Below are 14268 nucleotides of genomic sequence, written 5' to 3' on the forward strand. Positions count from 1 at the left end.
ATAGGGATGGCTGGCGAAGTGAAAACAAACAGGTATTGCATACACGAATTTTTTTCTTTAACATATTTTTACCCAAATAGTCCACGGAACATTTTTTACTAAAGATAGATGTTAAATATATAAGAAATACATAACTCGCAATAATTATTGTTGAAAAAAAAATACGCAGAAGATATGTTTTGTAAGTAAATTTAAATAATATTCAATCAATATAAGCAGCTTATTTTATCATAAGTAATATATATAAGATTTAATATAATATTTTATTATCGTTTGAACCTTTTATGTATTATAAATAAACGTACGAGCTTTTACCAGTGACTACTCCATTGTACAATTCAATTATTGAATTTACCGAGCACGGTGAATAAAGCAGTTAAAGTAAATCGTTCAACACGACTACCGGCCGTTCGAGACTCGTACGCTTCAATCAGCTCGTCGAAGGCGTCGTTGTTCTGTGTTAAATTACAGCTCACATCGTCCTACCCACGGCACGCCGAACGGATAGATAAAGGCCGGTGACATTTTCCAAGCGAACAAAGTTATTATTATCGCTTCGGACGACGTGAAACGAAGCAAAAGCATATTTTACACATATTAAACCCAGTTGGAGATCGACTGCAAACAAACTGTCGCATTATTAAGGCCTATGTTAATGAATACTCCAAATAACGTACGGCCGATCGACGTCCCATTCCGAGCGACGTCTCCTACCGTTTCCGCACACACCGAGCGCTCGGACTGCGCTCCGACTGCGTTATAGACGAGAACCAGTTTCGTCTGTCGTGCTGTGCGCGGTCACTTTACATAGAGAAAAATCTGTTTTAGTGCCCTCAAACTGTTTTTCATCGGCCGGATCTTTTATCATCGAAATCTACATCATAAGCTTGTGGAATTAACAACGCGGACCGATCGAAATAAAAAGCTTTTCTCGCGTGGAATCCGTGCGCTATCGTCCGATCGAATCGATTATTCGCATATTCGAGATATCAAATAATAAGCGTTGTTTACGACTAATAAAATATTTTTCCATATATAAACACGTATAAAAATTAATTTTAAATTGTGTCTCGCGTGGATATTGATCAATTTAGATGAAAATTTATCGACCTCTTCGATGATGTGCTTTACTAACGTCGACCGACATGAACATTAACTGTATAATCGCATATAAACTACAATATAAAATTCAATACCCATATGCGGACACATATTATCATAAATATGTTTAAAGGATGAGTCACATTTTGTGTTGCCTAAAAACATTAATTTTAAAATATTTTAAATATACAATATCGCTCAACTTGAATAAATATAGTTTTTCCTGTTGTTTTAATTTTAATTTTAGTCAAAGTTTGTTTCTATTTAATTGAGATGTTTGTGCGTTTGTAGGCTCCAAATATTTTTGAAGTTTTTGACGTCAAGCTATACTAGTGAAGAGAGAAGCGGCGGTTTCTGCGATCTTCAATGCTCTAATGTAGGATCGACCTCCTCTGTGTGGTACAAGAACTTTTAAATTGAACTTCAAATGTGAGTGTCGATGAAAATTTAATCTTCGAGAAAGTGTAGTGTATGTTCCCGTATTTAAATCTATGCCCCCTTTATAGAATAATTTTTACCCCTTTCGGTGAAACGGCCAATTGACCGTTCCACCGAAAACAAAATATACTGTTAAAAAATACTTTAAAAAAAAAGATTTGGCGCCCGTATTTTCGAAAATATTTTTTTTAATCAATGAACGTGTTTTAATTAAAATATTTAATTCATCGAAACAATAGTTACAATGGTATTCGAATATGCTTTGATTTTGATAATCAATAAATATGGTGAACCATGCGAACGGTAGATACTTAGATTATTTTTTTGGTCAATTGATTAAAATAATAATAATATTAATATCAATACTAGTAATACTGGCATTGACCGTTCTTTTTATAGCACAAATTCAATTTCAACATATAATTTTACATTTCATAGCACAAATTCAATTTCAACATATATTTTATATTTATATTTATTTAATACGATTTTTTCAATAATTTCTAGAAAAAATATGTTTTGTGGTGTAGATATATTTAAGGTGTTTACCCCAAGCGGTGCGGATCGTCTTCGGACGCTCCGTAGTGTTCCGTCGCCCAAGGGTCGGAGACAAGTCGATCTCGTGAGGAGCTGATGCCGAAAGTGCTAATCCAGTGCCAGCCTACTAACAGAGATCGCTCATCCTGCGAAGACAGCGAGGGAGACCGAGGTAAGTACATTTAACAATAACCCAAAAAGTGACAGCTCGCACCGCGCATCGGCGCATGCGCACCGGTGACATGGTGCCCGCTACACACGATACTTGCTTTCCGGGAGGGCTCCGGCTTATCCGGCACCGCTCACCGGCGCGCGCACCACACGGTACCAACTTTGCGTCCTTAGAAGTTGGTATTAAAAAATCGCGAATCTCGATGACAGAATCCCTCTGCGCAACCAAGCTCGCGCATCCGAGTGACGCCATCTTAGTCCTATACGGGAAGGGGTTCAAAATCGTTAACACAGGAGCCACAACTCCAAAAAAATCCTAATTTGGAATTGCTCGAAGAAAAATTGATGGAGCTCAATGCTTACATCACAAAACGTACAAACGTGCACAAACCGATCAAAAAGGCTGTATCAGAATTAATGCTAGCCTACCGAAGAATCCAAACCGGAAAAAGAAAATTCACCGCTTACGGCTAGCACACTTCCCTCGTCTTGGAAGAAGAAAGAGTGGAAGAAAGTCACTACAAGGTGAGCAGACAAAGCCCAAAAAGCGAAGCAGAGAAAACTAAAGAGCAAAATCGAAAGAGCAACTGACAGCAGGGTGAACAAACCCCGTCGCCGCAGTACACCGCCGCAATCTCTGACGAAAAACCTAAGCAAATATTCTTCGTAGCGTTTACACTACAAGAAGTCCGGTCACAACTAACTGCAAGAACGCGTCGCAGTGCGTCCTGTGCTACAACAAGAATAGCAAAAACGCTGCTGCTTCCGCGCACATTAGTAGAAGTAGCTGCTACAGCGCGCTTCAGGATGAACTTGCAAACGACGTTTCATGCTAATAAATTTGAACAGAACCTGCTGCATCAAATAGCTTTCGAGAAAAGAGCTGATGTCGTCATAGTATCCGAGCACTACCAGAACTTGTCCCACCGATGGTACTTGGACGCTGGCTCAAGGGCGGCGATCTTCGTGCCTGCGGGCCAGCCGAGCCGGATGAACTCAGAGACTGACAGCAATGAGGGATGGACGTGGGTTGAGCTAGGCGGAATCAGAATATACAACTGCTACTTCTCACCTAACTTCCCGATAGACATCTTTACTCAAAGTCTTGCCGACCTCGAGGAGAGCGTCATAAGTTCGGCTTCCGACCATCAAAACAAACTAAAATGCAGTCGCATGAAACGCATTCAGCACGACACGGTGAAGTTCGACTCTTGACGCAGTTGCAAAAATCAGCACCTCAGCATACCTGACTCAGCTACTTCTCCGACAGGGTGCTGGAGTACCAATGCATGGGTGTGAATTTGCAGCGCGGCGTCCCGTGGAGTCAAACTTCATACGGATGGAAGGGTAGAGGCTCATGCTAGCTCTATTTCAACGACGAGATGCGTTGAGAATCATCTCGGCATACCGCACGGTTTCGGAGGAATACCGTCCATAGACTTGCTGACTTTGGAGAGACAGAAAATACATAGAGGGCAAAGCAATGAAGAAGCCAGAAAGCTGACTATAACAAAATGGCGCGAGCGGTGGGACGCCTCCACCCAAAGGCGGTGAACGCGATCGTGGATCTAGAAATTTGGAGTCAAAGAAAACATGGTTAGTAGAATTACGACCTCACACAGGCACTCACTGGACACGGTTGCTTCGGAACTTAGCTACATAGAATATGTGAGAAAGCGACCAGCTCCGATACAAAAAATATTTTTTTATCTACGTTGACTTTAATATTAAATCAGTATTTGGATGAATTTTTTCATTTTTTTTTAATACGTTATTTACATTTTAAATTCATAATTAATTGATACTAATTAAGACCTCTAATTAAAATTATTTTAAAAACATTTAAATTATTACATTATGTTAACAATACAATATGATATTTTAAACTATAAAATCAAATAAAATATGTCTGTTATTCACAGTGAACAAATTTTTCACAATGATGATTATCAAATTGATATGTTCATATCAACGTGAATCGTATGTGTACGTGATATTTTTTTTATCACAACTTCAGAAAGTTTCGCATGTGTGTCTGTATTCATATATATGTATATATTTCGAGGTATGAATATTCATCCTGACAAAGCAAGATATATGAGTCGTGCGGTGAGATAATAGTGCGCGGCCATTAGCGGGACACCTGTAAAGCCGAAAACCTGACTCGGGGCGTGTAATGACTCAATCTCGAGAAAGAACAATTAAACAAGCATTATTTTAAAATTGATCAATTAGCCAGGGTATTAGAGGCCGCCGCGGGCTCGTGGCTCGCTCCGGCCATTAATAAGAGCGCCATAATCGAATTAGGGTGCGCGTGCGCCGCAAAACACTACCATAATTCATTTGACATGAGAATGCGAGGGGAATTCGATGGGAGAACTCTAGGAATGAGTATTTTTAACTTTATTTTTTTTTTTAATTTTCATCTTAAATCAGAGTGGGTAAATGTGTCATATAGAACTCGAAATCTTTTAAAATCATATAAGCATGACCTAGTTTTATTTTAATTAACAATCACTATTTCTCTGTAAGATTAAGAAAATCTAAATTAATTAATAAAAATAATAACTTATTTTGATCTACCAGATGAAAAACATTAGGTTTCATGTATAATTCAAACCTGTATTTTAGGTGTTAGTCATTAACTTCCACGACTGATATATACAGAGTTCCTTTATTATTATTTTTTGTATTATTAATAGCAATACTTTTTGTGTTCTCTGTACTTTTATATACTTTTTATGTTGGTACAAAAATATGTTTTAATTTTACTACATACTTATAAATATTTTAACCCATACTCAGTAGCTCAAATCTCTAATTGTCATCAAAATATTTAATTGTTGTTTTGTATCTGATTACTGCATTAAATGCAGAAATTTTAATTCATATATGGAAATGTAATTATTACATAAAAATAGTAAAAAATTAATTAAAATATAGACAGAACCCATATTATCAGGACTTCCCTAACTGTTGATTTTGTACAAGTAAAATACCTTTACATATCATTTTTTTTATATATCAGCTAAAAATTTGTCTAATGCAGTGCAAGTTTCCAAATGCTTAGACTTATAAAAATTTATATTCTAAGTTATCTGGAAAAAATATTCCCCTGGTCGTACTCTTTTTGTTTTACTTTACTATATTTAAATAGTATTAAACCTATGGGCATTTTTACTTATATAAAAATACTAAAACGTTTATCTTCCATATTTCTTGAATATCTAACCATTCCAATCTATCAATCATACTTTTCTAATAAATAAATCTATTTTTATTTAAAACTTCTCTCATTGGTCTATTTTGTAATTTTTGCAACATCGTTTAATCTTATTTATTAAGCATATATAAAATTGTTGCACAATAATTAATACGGGCAATATTATTTTTTATGTATTTTTACTTAACATATTTCTCTTCCCAAATAATATACCTATTTTTTTATTTTTTTTTAATATGTAATTAAAATATTCTTTAAATGTTTTTTATAATAGAGTCCAGATATTTTTATCAGAGAGCGAATATAATGTGTGAAAATACTCTGACCCATTCAAGCCCTTAATTGGGGCATGTATATCATTGATGAATAGTTAAAAAACAGAAGACCCAGATTGGATTCCTGCGGTACTCTAACACGAGCAAAATACTCGTTTTTATTTAGAATATACTATTGTACGTCCAATAGTTATATTCTCGTAATTAAATTAATGATCTTAAATGTAAAAATATGCTATCATTTAATTACGAATTATGATAGTGTCAAGCTCTTATCTATTAGCACTGCGCTGTTTTTTCGCATTGACACCCATGAAATCGTTTATCTCTATTTACCAGTACCTTTCGTATATGCAGCTTTGGTAAAAGCAGATACAGACGACCTGTCCCAAGCACTACTAATTAAACAGAAAAAAAATACAAACTAAATACATTATGACATCGATATACTTTTTATTTATATTTATTTTTATCAATCAAATGTTTTAGTCTAGTTCGATATTTTTACTGTTATTCAAACCCATAATGTTCCACTATATTTTAATAGTATTTCAAAATAACACCACCATATGTTATCTACCGAATAAAAGGCAACTATACGACAAATCGTAAAAACTCGCGGCGAAAAGACTAATACGGATCTAGCCGAGCTTTTACAACCGACTCGACTCTAAAAGCGACTTTTGATTCAAAAATCAGTTCACAAACAATTAGGTTGCAACACGAAAACATTCCAAGTGATATTACACAGCAATAAAATCGTGTTCCATCGTGTAAAACACGAAAGATGTTACTTCCAACGGCAGAAAAATAATAATAAAAAACATCACACTCGTATGTGTGCGCGCAATATAAAACGTTCTTGTAAAGTTTTATATGTTTATGGTGTATTAACCTCATTGTGGGGGGCATCAATTAACCGTTTAATCTATGGATATTTGTGGATAAATTTCACCTCGCACTGAAGACCACACTGAGATCTTCTCACGGTTCTAACAATAAACGTTTAATATCACATAAATAAAGAAAAGTTTTAATAACTTTACAATTTTAATTTACAGCTAATAACTATCTTTATATGCACTTTTAATAATATATTTATATTAGCTGCATATACATACTAAGGTATCCTTGCAAATAATTTTTTTTTTGTGTTATATATGGAATCAATAAGTAACAAAAAATTTGGTATATATTAAAAAATAATTTAATTGAAAGACTGACGCTTATTATATGAAAATATTTTGGAATATAAATCAATTTATTTAATATGGAGCACTGATTGAAAAAACACATTAGTGGGATATAAAACGTTTATATTATGAATGTATATGCATACATAGGTAATAAGATAAGAAACCCATGCCTCTCGATAGACGGCGATTAGGTGAAAATATGGTCTATTAAAGTTTATTTCCTCTTAAGGACCAATTTGATGACACGGAGAAAAAAATGCTTTTTGATTTTACGACCACGAATGGATTCAAACCATAGATCTCGGTTTTATTAGCCATTGATCTTATCTGTCCAAAGCGAACATTGCTTTCGAAGTATATAACAAAACTTAGTATAATACATATGTCGGACGTCGATATTTATGGAATTAATTAAAAATATCCGTGCATAATTTATTGACGCGATATGTTTGTATAATGTAGAACTAAAATAATCAAACTATAGTAAATAATCCATAATGGGTAAATTAAATACAACTTTTTAATTATTGTATTGCATAATATAATATAATAGCACACAGCCTGTAATGTGATTTTTCAATTAATACACTATATTTTTTGTTTGCCCAATCTATCGTTTTTGCTTATATATTTTGATAACAATTTAATACTTTTATATGCAATAGCGCATTTTATTTTTTACTATAAAAAAACAACGATTGTGATATTTCGATTGTATTTTTCCAGAATTATGTCCGCGTCAAAGTCTAAAATTTCGAAACGCTTATGACAATTTTTTGCCTCCAGTTTCAATTATTCGCATTTAAGTCAAAAAATATTTACATAATTCATGTGTATAATTCGACTACATCGTATAAGCAATGTGCGAATATTTTACGTATTAAATGTACATAAATAAAGTATTTTTCTAAAGATTTTTTCCTTAAGTAATCATAAAAAAGTTATTATTCCAATAAACACAATCTCACAATTTTTATATGTACACAACCAATAGATTATATAAGAAAAGCAGATAACATATTTAAACAAAAAAAATACGTTGGAGCAAAAAATTTAATATAATACAGCTAGTCAATTTGTATTATAATTGTAAATAGCTAAAATATATACAAAGATCTTTTCATAAAATCCCTAAATCAATTCCATTTTTATAAAAAAAAATAATGTTGAATTCATATATTAAATAAAAAATATTTAATTCAATTAATAATTTATTTTTCAATCGCTCCCTCGCTGCTGAGAATCGTGACCATCCTGACACCTTCCAAATTTGTGCAAATTACTCGTCCAGTTTACAGAGCCCATTTGTATTTTATATTAATTTTATAAAAAAATATTGAGCGGCAATATTTTTTTATAAAATTAATATAAAAAAATTTAGACTAATAAATAAGCGAGTTTTTATAAGCACATATCATTGCCTCTAAACGGTAAAATTTTCTGTTGATTATTTCTAAGCTATAAATTATTTATGCGATTAATTACCGAGGCTGGAAAGTGCTAAAAAATAATTGCTGGCGGTAAATTGTTGGCGGTGAATTTCGGGCGATAAGTTTACAATTTTTTAATAAATAATGAAACGTTAAAAATTGAGGTAAAAAATTCACAAATAAAATTAATTTTATTTAATATGTTCAGTTAAAGTATAATATATATTCTTAGGACTATAAACATAAATATATTGATAGTAGCCAATTATAGTATATTTTTGTTATTAAAGTTGATACTGAATTAACATAAATTCATTCACTATTGTAAAAGTATGATTGATAGATTAGAATGGTTGAATGTTCAAGAAATATTGAGTATGAATGTTTTAGTATTTATATATAAGTTAGAAAATAATATGTTACCAGAATATTTTAATAAGTATTTAATAAGAAATAAAGATGTACATAAATATAATACTAGAAATAGAGAAAATTTAAAGATAATTAAGTATAAGAAAACGAGTACGGCTAGGGAAGTTATGTACGGAGGTTTTGATTTATATAATAGTCTTCCAAGAGAAATCCAAAACAGCAAAAATATAACGGGTTTCATAAATGGAATAAAAAAACACCTTCGTACATATAGAAATAAATTATAATATTAAGTCTTTATTATTGTATATTTTTATTTTTTCTTTCTGTTATGTATTTTTTATATATTTTTTATATATGTTTACTAAATTTGTTAGATGTAAAGATTAGCTATTAAGCTAAATAAATTAATAAAATAAATAAATAAATAATTATATATAGATTTTCAATACTCAAAGGATCAAATCATATTTATAAATAAAGACAGCAGTTTTTTACTTAAACTTTTAAATATATGTTAATGATTTTTTAAATACATTAAAACAATAATTTATTCTTTTTCTCTCTACAAAAACAAACCTTGTAAGATTTTTCTTAAATTTCAGAATAATTCTACGCGAAAAGAAAAATTCTATTAAATCTTATTTAAATTTTACTCTCATTCAATAATATACTTACACTAATCTGTCCTTGAAAAAAGAATATATATGTATGTTACACTTAAAGGTTATCAACAGTGAAGTTATATTTTTACTAGTATAAAAATAATTTCAGCCAGTTAAAAGTAACAAACAATTAATTTACAATTTCACTACTCATTATCAGTAAAAATATATTTGTTTATATATGGATTACCTGGTACGCATATTTCCACGATCAGAGATTCACAAAATTGTGACATAATATCACTTGGCAAAATATTATGATATAATATTAAAAATAAATAAAACCTAATCGAAATAAAAAAAAAACTATATTTATTTTTAGACTTTCATTATGTCGAATTTAGATTTAAACAGCAAATTGACTTTTCTTAACTCTCAAATTATGTCTTAACGACGGTTTAAAGCAGTATCTGAATGAATAAGGAGTTAACCAATTAAATACCCAATCAAGTTTATTTTATAAGCCCTTGTATCTATTTATTTTTTATGTTATTAAAGAACAGTAAAATGTTTTATTTATATTATCAAGCACGAGCTTTTCGCCTCGGAACACGCTCGAGAATCGCAACTTTGCACGCTGTTTTATTCTATCTTAGTACAATCAAACGCATTGTTTAATTAACATTCAGTGATTTATCCGAAAGACTTATTTTATATTATATACAAAGATTTAGAGAATTTCTAATCTGATTACTAAGCATTGATTTAAAGTAATTGTTTATATTTATAAATGATTATTTTTACGCATATATTTATAAAATAAATAAATTCACTTTACAAAGGGCATTATATAAAATAATAATCACTTAATTATAATGTTTTTCTATATTTTCCATCTATAAAAGTATCATTTTGCTTTATTACTTATTGAACAGGTGCTTAAAATCTCGAACGCCATATATCTCACATTTGGATTCTAACGAATTCAAAGGTCAATAGTGTCGAAATCGCTTTTTATATAACGCCGATTCTCAAACTTCTTTCATTATTTATAATAGTAATTTAATCGAGGCTTACACCGCGCCATTAAAAAATAACCACACGCGTTCAATCACATTTCACGCAGGTACAGTAATTACAAATAAATAGATAAAAATTGTAAATTTGCTTGCTTAAATTCAACACCTTGTTAAATTGGAAAATATGGCATCGACGAATCTAGGATGTGCTTCGAATGGATTTAGAATCGCATTTCTGGGTCATGCCGTACGTGGGCAGGTATCGCTTTAATCTCTTTGACCCTAGGGTCATCCGATTCCGCATACATCGCCATGTTGGTACAGACGTATGGACGGGTCCGAATTTCAATTATACAAAAAGGCCATTTTTCATGCCAAATTGACTATTTTATCTAGCAGGTGTCGCGGTCGAGCGCTTTATTGGATATATCCTGGAACGAGTTTTATTTACATACGCCTCAATTATTATACGGCGAAAACGCCTAGCAAGGAACATTTATGAACTAGTACGATATCATATTTATTATGGTCTCGCATCTTACGATGATGATGAAATATTGGTCGGAGAAGTAAAAAATAGATTTATTTTATCGCATACATATTTGAGATCTCCGACCTCATGGAAAAGTGACGTCGTTAATGCGAGAGGTCACAAATTGTCTGAATTATCTTCAATAACGGCTTAAATCGTGATATATTTTTATGTTGAGAAATAATAATTAATGTTTATTGTTATGGTTTTATATAAATTCTACGGTAATTAAAATGAACAGGTAGTTTTCGAATTTTTCTTTAGCTTCTATCATTTTTACGCCGCCTTTTTTCGTTTGAAAATTCAACATAAAATTAAAAAACATAAATTATTTTTAAATGTCCTCTGTTTTTTATATATTTTAACAATAAACGTTTATTTATATAATAACAATGTAAAAGTTTATCCACCTGTCTTTCACCTCAGAACTTAAGAAATGCTAATTTTACATCATTCTTAATCGTATAGGATATGTCTTCTAAAATTTATAACTATATTTATCACAATATGATAATTGAATACTAATCAATCAATAAAATTAGCACTAAATATTTGCAAAATAATTTTACTTAAACCTACCATAACACATCTCATTTTTAAAATAGGTATTAAACTATAAAATTAAACTGTAAAATATTTCCCATTAAGCGTGTAAGCTAGATTGTAATTTTCCTATAAACGCCCTTTATAACTTAAAGTCATGGCTAAAATAACTCCTATTTTTTAAAGCCTTTTTGAATAAATTGATTAGAAAATTTTTTTATATAATATTTTTTTTATATAAAAAATTGCATTTCTACTGTTACGTAAAATTAATAAGTAGTATATTAAAATATTTAAAAAGCAGAAGCAAATATTTTCTATTACTATTTATCACAAATCTGTCCATCATGACTTGACAAATTTTTCTAATGGGTCATTATGGTCATTATACAATAATAATTACATCTAAAATATTGTTTTTAATAATATAGTACCCACCTAAAATATACGAACACCACCCCATCTTTATGCTTGGTAAGCTCTTTAAAAACTGGATGGCTCATGCAAGAGGTGCGAACTCGAGCGCTGTCATCCTGGGCGCAACGGACCAGAATAAAGGACGCGATCGCAATTCTCTTAGACAGACCAGGCCAACAAATCGATTGCTGGTTATAGCCCGGTCGGCCACGACACAATGAATTGATATATTTACAATCGTTTTAAAGCCAAAGAAGAATAATTTTGCACCCAAATAGCCGCCAGAAAACCTAGTAACATTTACCTACATATTTTAATTATTATATATAGAGTGAAATAAAGATATTTCTATCAGCCGGTGTAGTTGAAATGGCAGATTTTGAAACTCAAAGTGTTTTTATTGGCGTGTCGAGTTGCGTCTTCTCGTGATGTTTCTCGTTTCGACGCAGTCTCCTATCTCTTCTCTGTTCGTCTATGCTGCTGTGACTCCGTGAATTTTCTCCATCCAGCATTTCCCTTCTGCGTCTCTCTTCTCTATTACCAAGTTTCAAATATTTAATGCTGCTTTGAGACATTGAAAATTGCAGATGAGGGTCTATGTGAGTCAATTGCATCGATTTTTGGACACACACAAATCTATTCATGCCTTAAAAGAGAAATGGCCCAGATGGTCTACAGCGATTGGTAACCAAAGCGAAGAAAAACAATAATATTATTTGCAGGGTTGAATGTATGGTCTAGCGCGCGTCCTGGCACAACCGTATAATTTCCACGAGAATTGTGAATTAGCCTATTTTTCTGTATTTTTTTGCGAGAAATGTTGCTGTTTGATTTGTGGTATTTCCATCGCAATTTTTAAGTATTTTTTATATACAACTAATTGATGAATAATGTAGTGATAGCTAAAAAAAGTCTGTCATTCTGACGTAAGGCAATAAAACCATTAATACAAAAAGTGCAATAGATGTCTCAAGCAAGCCTGGTCTTACTCGAAATATCGACTCTATCTTACAACTCTTTATTTATTTTATTTGTTTTTGAATATCAAAACGACAGCAACGTCAACTGTAACGTCATGGCGTTTTTAGATGCTTTTTCGTCTTCTTTGAACGATTGATAAAAAAATAACGCCTTACATATAAAAATGAAGCGCAATTTAATCCGTTAATAGTCAATTAAAAAGCTCTCGTTCGATTGGCGCGCATGAAGGAGATTAAATTACAGTCGACGTGCCCAAAAGTCAATAAATAACCGAAACGACCTGATCAAACATTGTATTTCACGTTATCATCGTCGGCTATAAATATGAATAATTGAAAGGCGCTCCGCCCCGATGATTATATCTGAGAGCAAACATTTGACGATGTTGTTCGAAACGAAACTTTTGATTTATATCGGTATCATTCGGATTTTTAGCCGTTTAATTATTCGACTTTACCAGAGCCGGCGCTGAGGTCAGTGCTTTTAATAATGGGTACGGCGCGATAAATTAACGCGGCAAGAATATATCGGTTACAATAAAGTATAGTAACGTTGACGTGCCGGCACTCGCCGGAATGTTTCATTAACAAATTGTCTTTGAAGTGTGCATAACAAATAGTGGCGATTCGACGCGGTCAATGGGTATATTATAATTTTTTTCGTTCATCTCGGACGTCCATTATACCAATAATAACAATAAATATATTAGAGAGACATTAAACTGTCAGTCGTCTATTAGCCGTAACTGGATTCTTTTATCCGAGCGCCTCTAGAAAGGTTCGATTTCGCCTCGTATGAAAGATCCATGACAGCGTTGTTTTGCAAAGTCGATTCTTCGAAGGGCTTGTAGATATATAATATTAAGTACATGCCAAATTCTGTGATGTAATGTTCATTGAAAAAATATTTTTTACTATGCATAAACGCTTTAATAAAATTATTAAAGCTTATTTAAGCTCGATTAATAATTTTTACCCCAATCCTTCATAGGTGTTTTTAAAACAAGTAAACTAAATTTTTTTTTTAAAAAACGTTCATATTTATTACTTTTACTGCTTAAAATTTTTTTTAAATAAAGTAGTAAGATATTATAAAAATCATAAAAATGTAGATAAATTTATTAAAACTCACTATTGTAATACACCAGAAATATAGGAAGATTAGTAAATACGGCGATGAAAGTACATATCTAGACATGTGGCACCGTATTTATGCTGACAATTTTGAAAATAGCATTTTACTCCCAAAATATTCATTTTTACGGAAAACAGAACTTTGTGGAACAAACCAGAAATCAAGGCCATACAGATGAAACATGGCAGATAAAGTAAAACGCTTATCTAAATTTGGAAAACAAATAAGAAAAAAGATTTTAGAATGATATCTACTTTGGACATGGGAAAAAGCCCAGAACTATCGGCCATAAGC

At 31.8% G+C, this 14268-nt stretch overlaps 1 long non-coding RNA gene across 1 annotated transcript in view; it reads left to right on the plus strand.

The window, feature by feature from the left end:
* The first annotated feature begins 2073 nt into the window (after nt 1-2073).
* The window catches only part of LOC148226789 (uncharacterized), a 45346-nt gene continuing 33151 nt past the window's right edge, over nt 2074-14268 (plus strand). Inside the window, exon 1 of the long non-coding RNA XR_015812243.1 lies at nt 2074-2248. This is a non-coding gene — a long non-coding RNA (uncharacterized LOC148226789). The remainder of the gene's footprint in view (nt 2249-14268) is intronic.

This window comes from Plectrocnemia conspersa, unplaced genomic scaffold (assembly GCF_051122295.1).
Source record: "Plectrocnemia conspersa isolate PC_06_02 unplaced genomic scaffold, ASM5112229v1 ptg000014l, whole genome shotgun sequence".
Classification (NCBI taxonomy): domain Eukaryota; kingdom Metazoa; phylum Arthropoda; class Insecta; order Trichoptera; family Polycentropodidae; genus Plectrocnemia; species Plectrocnemia conspersa.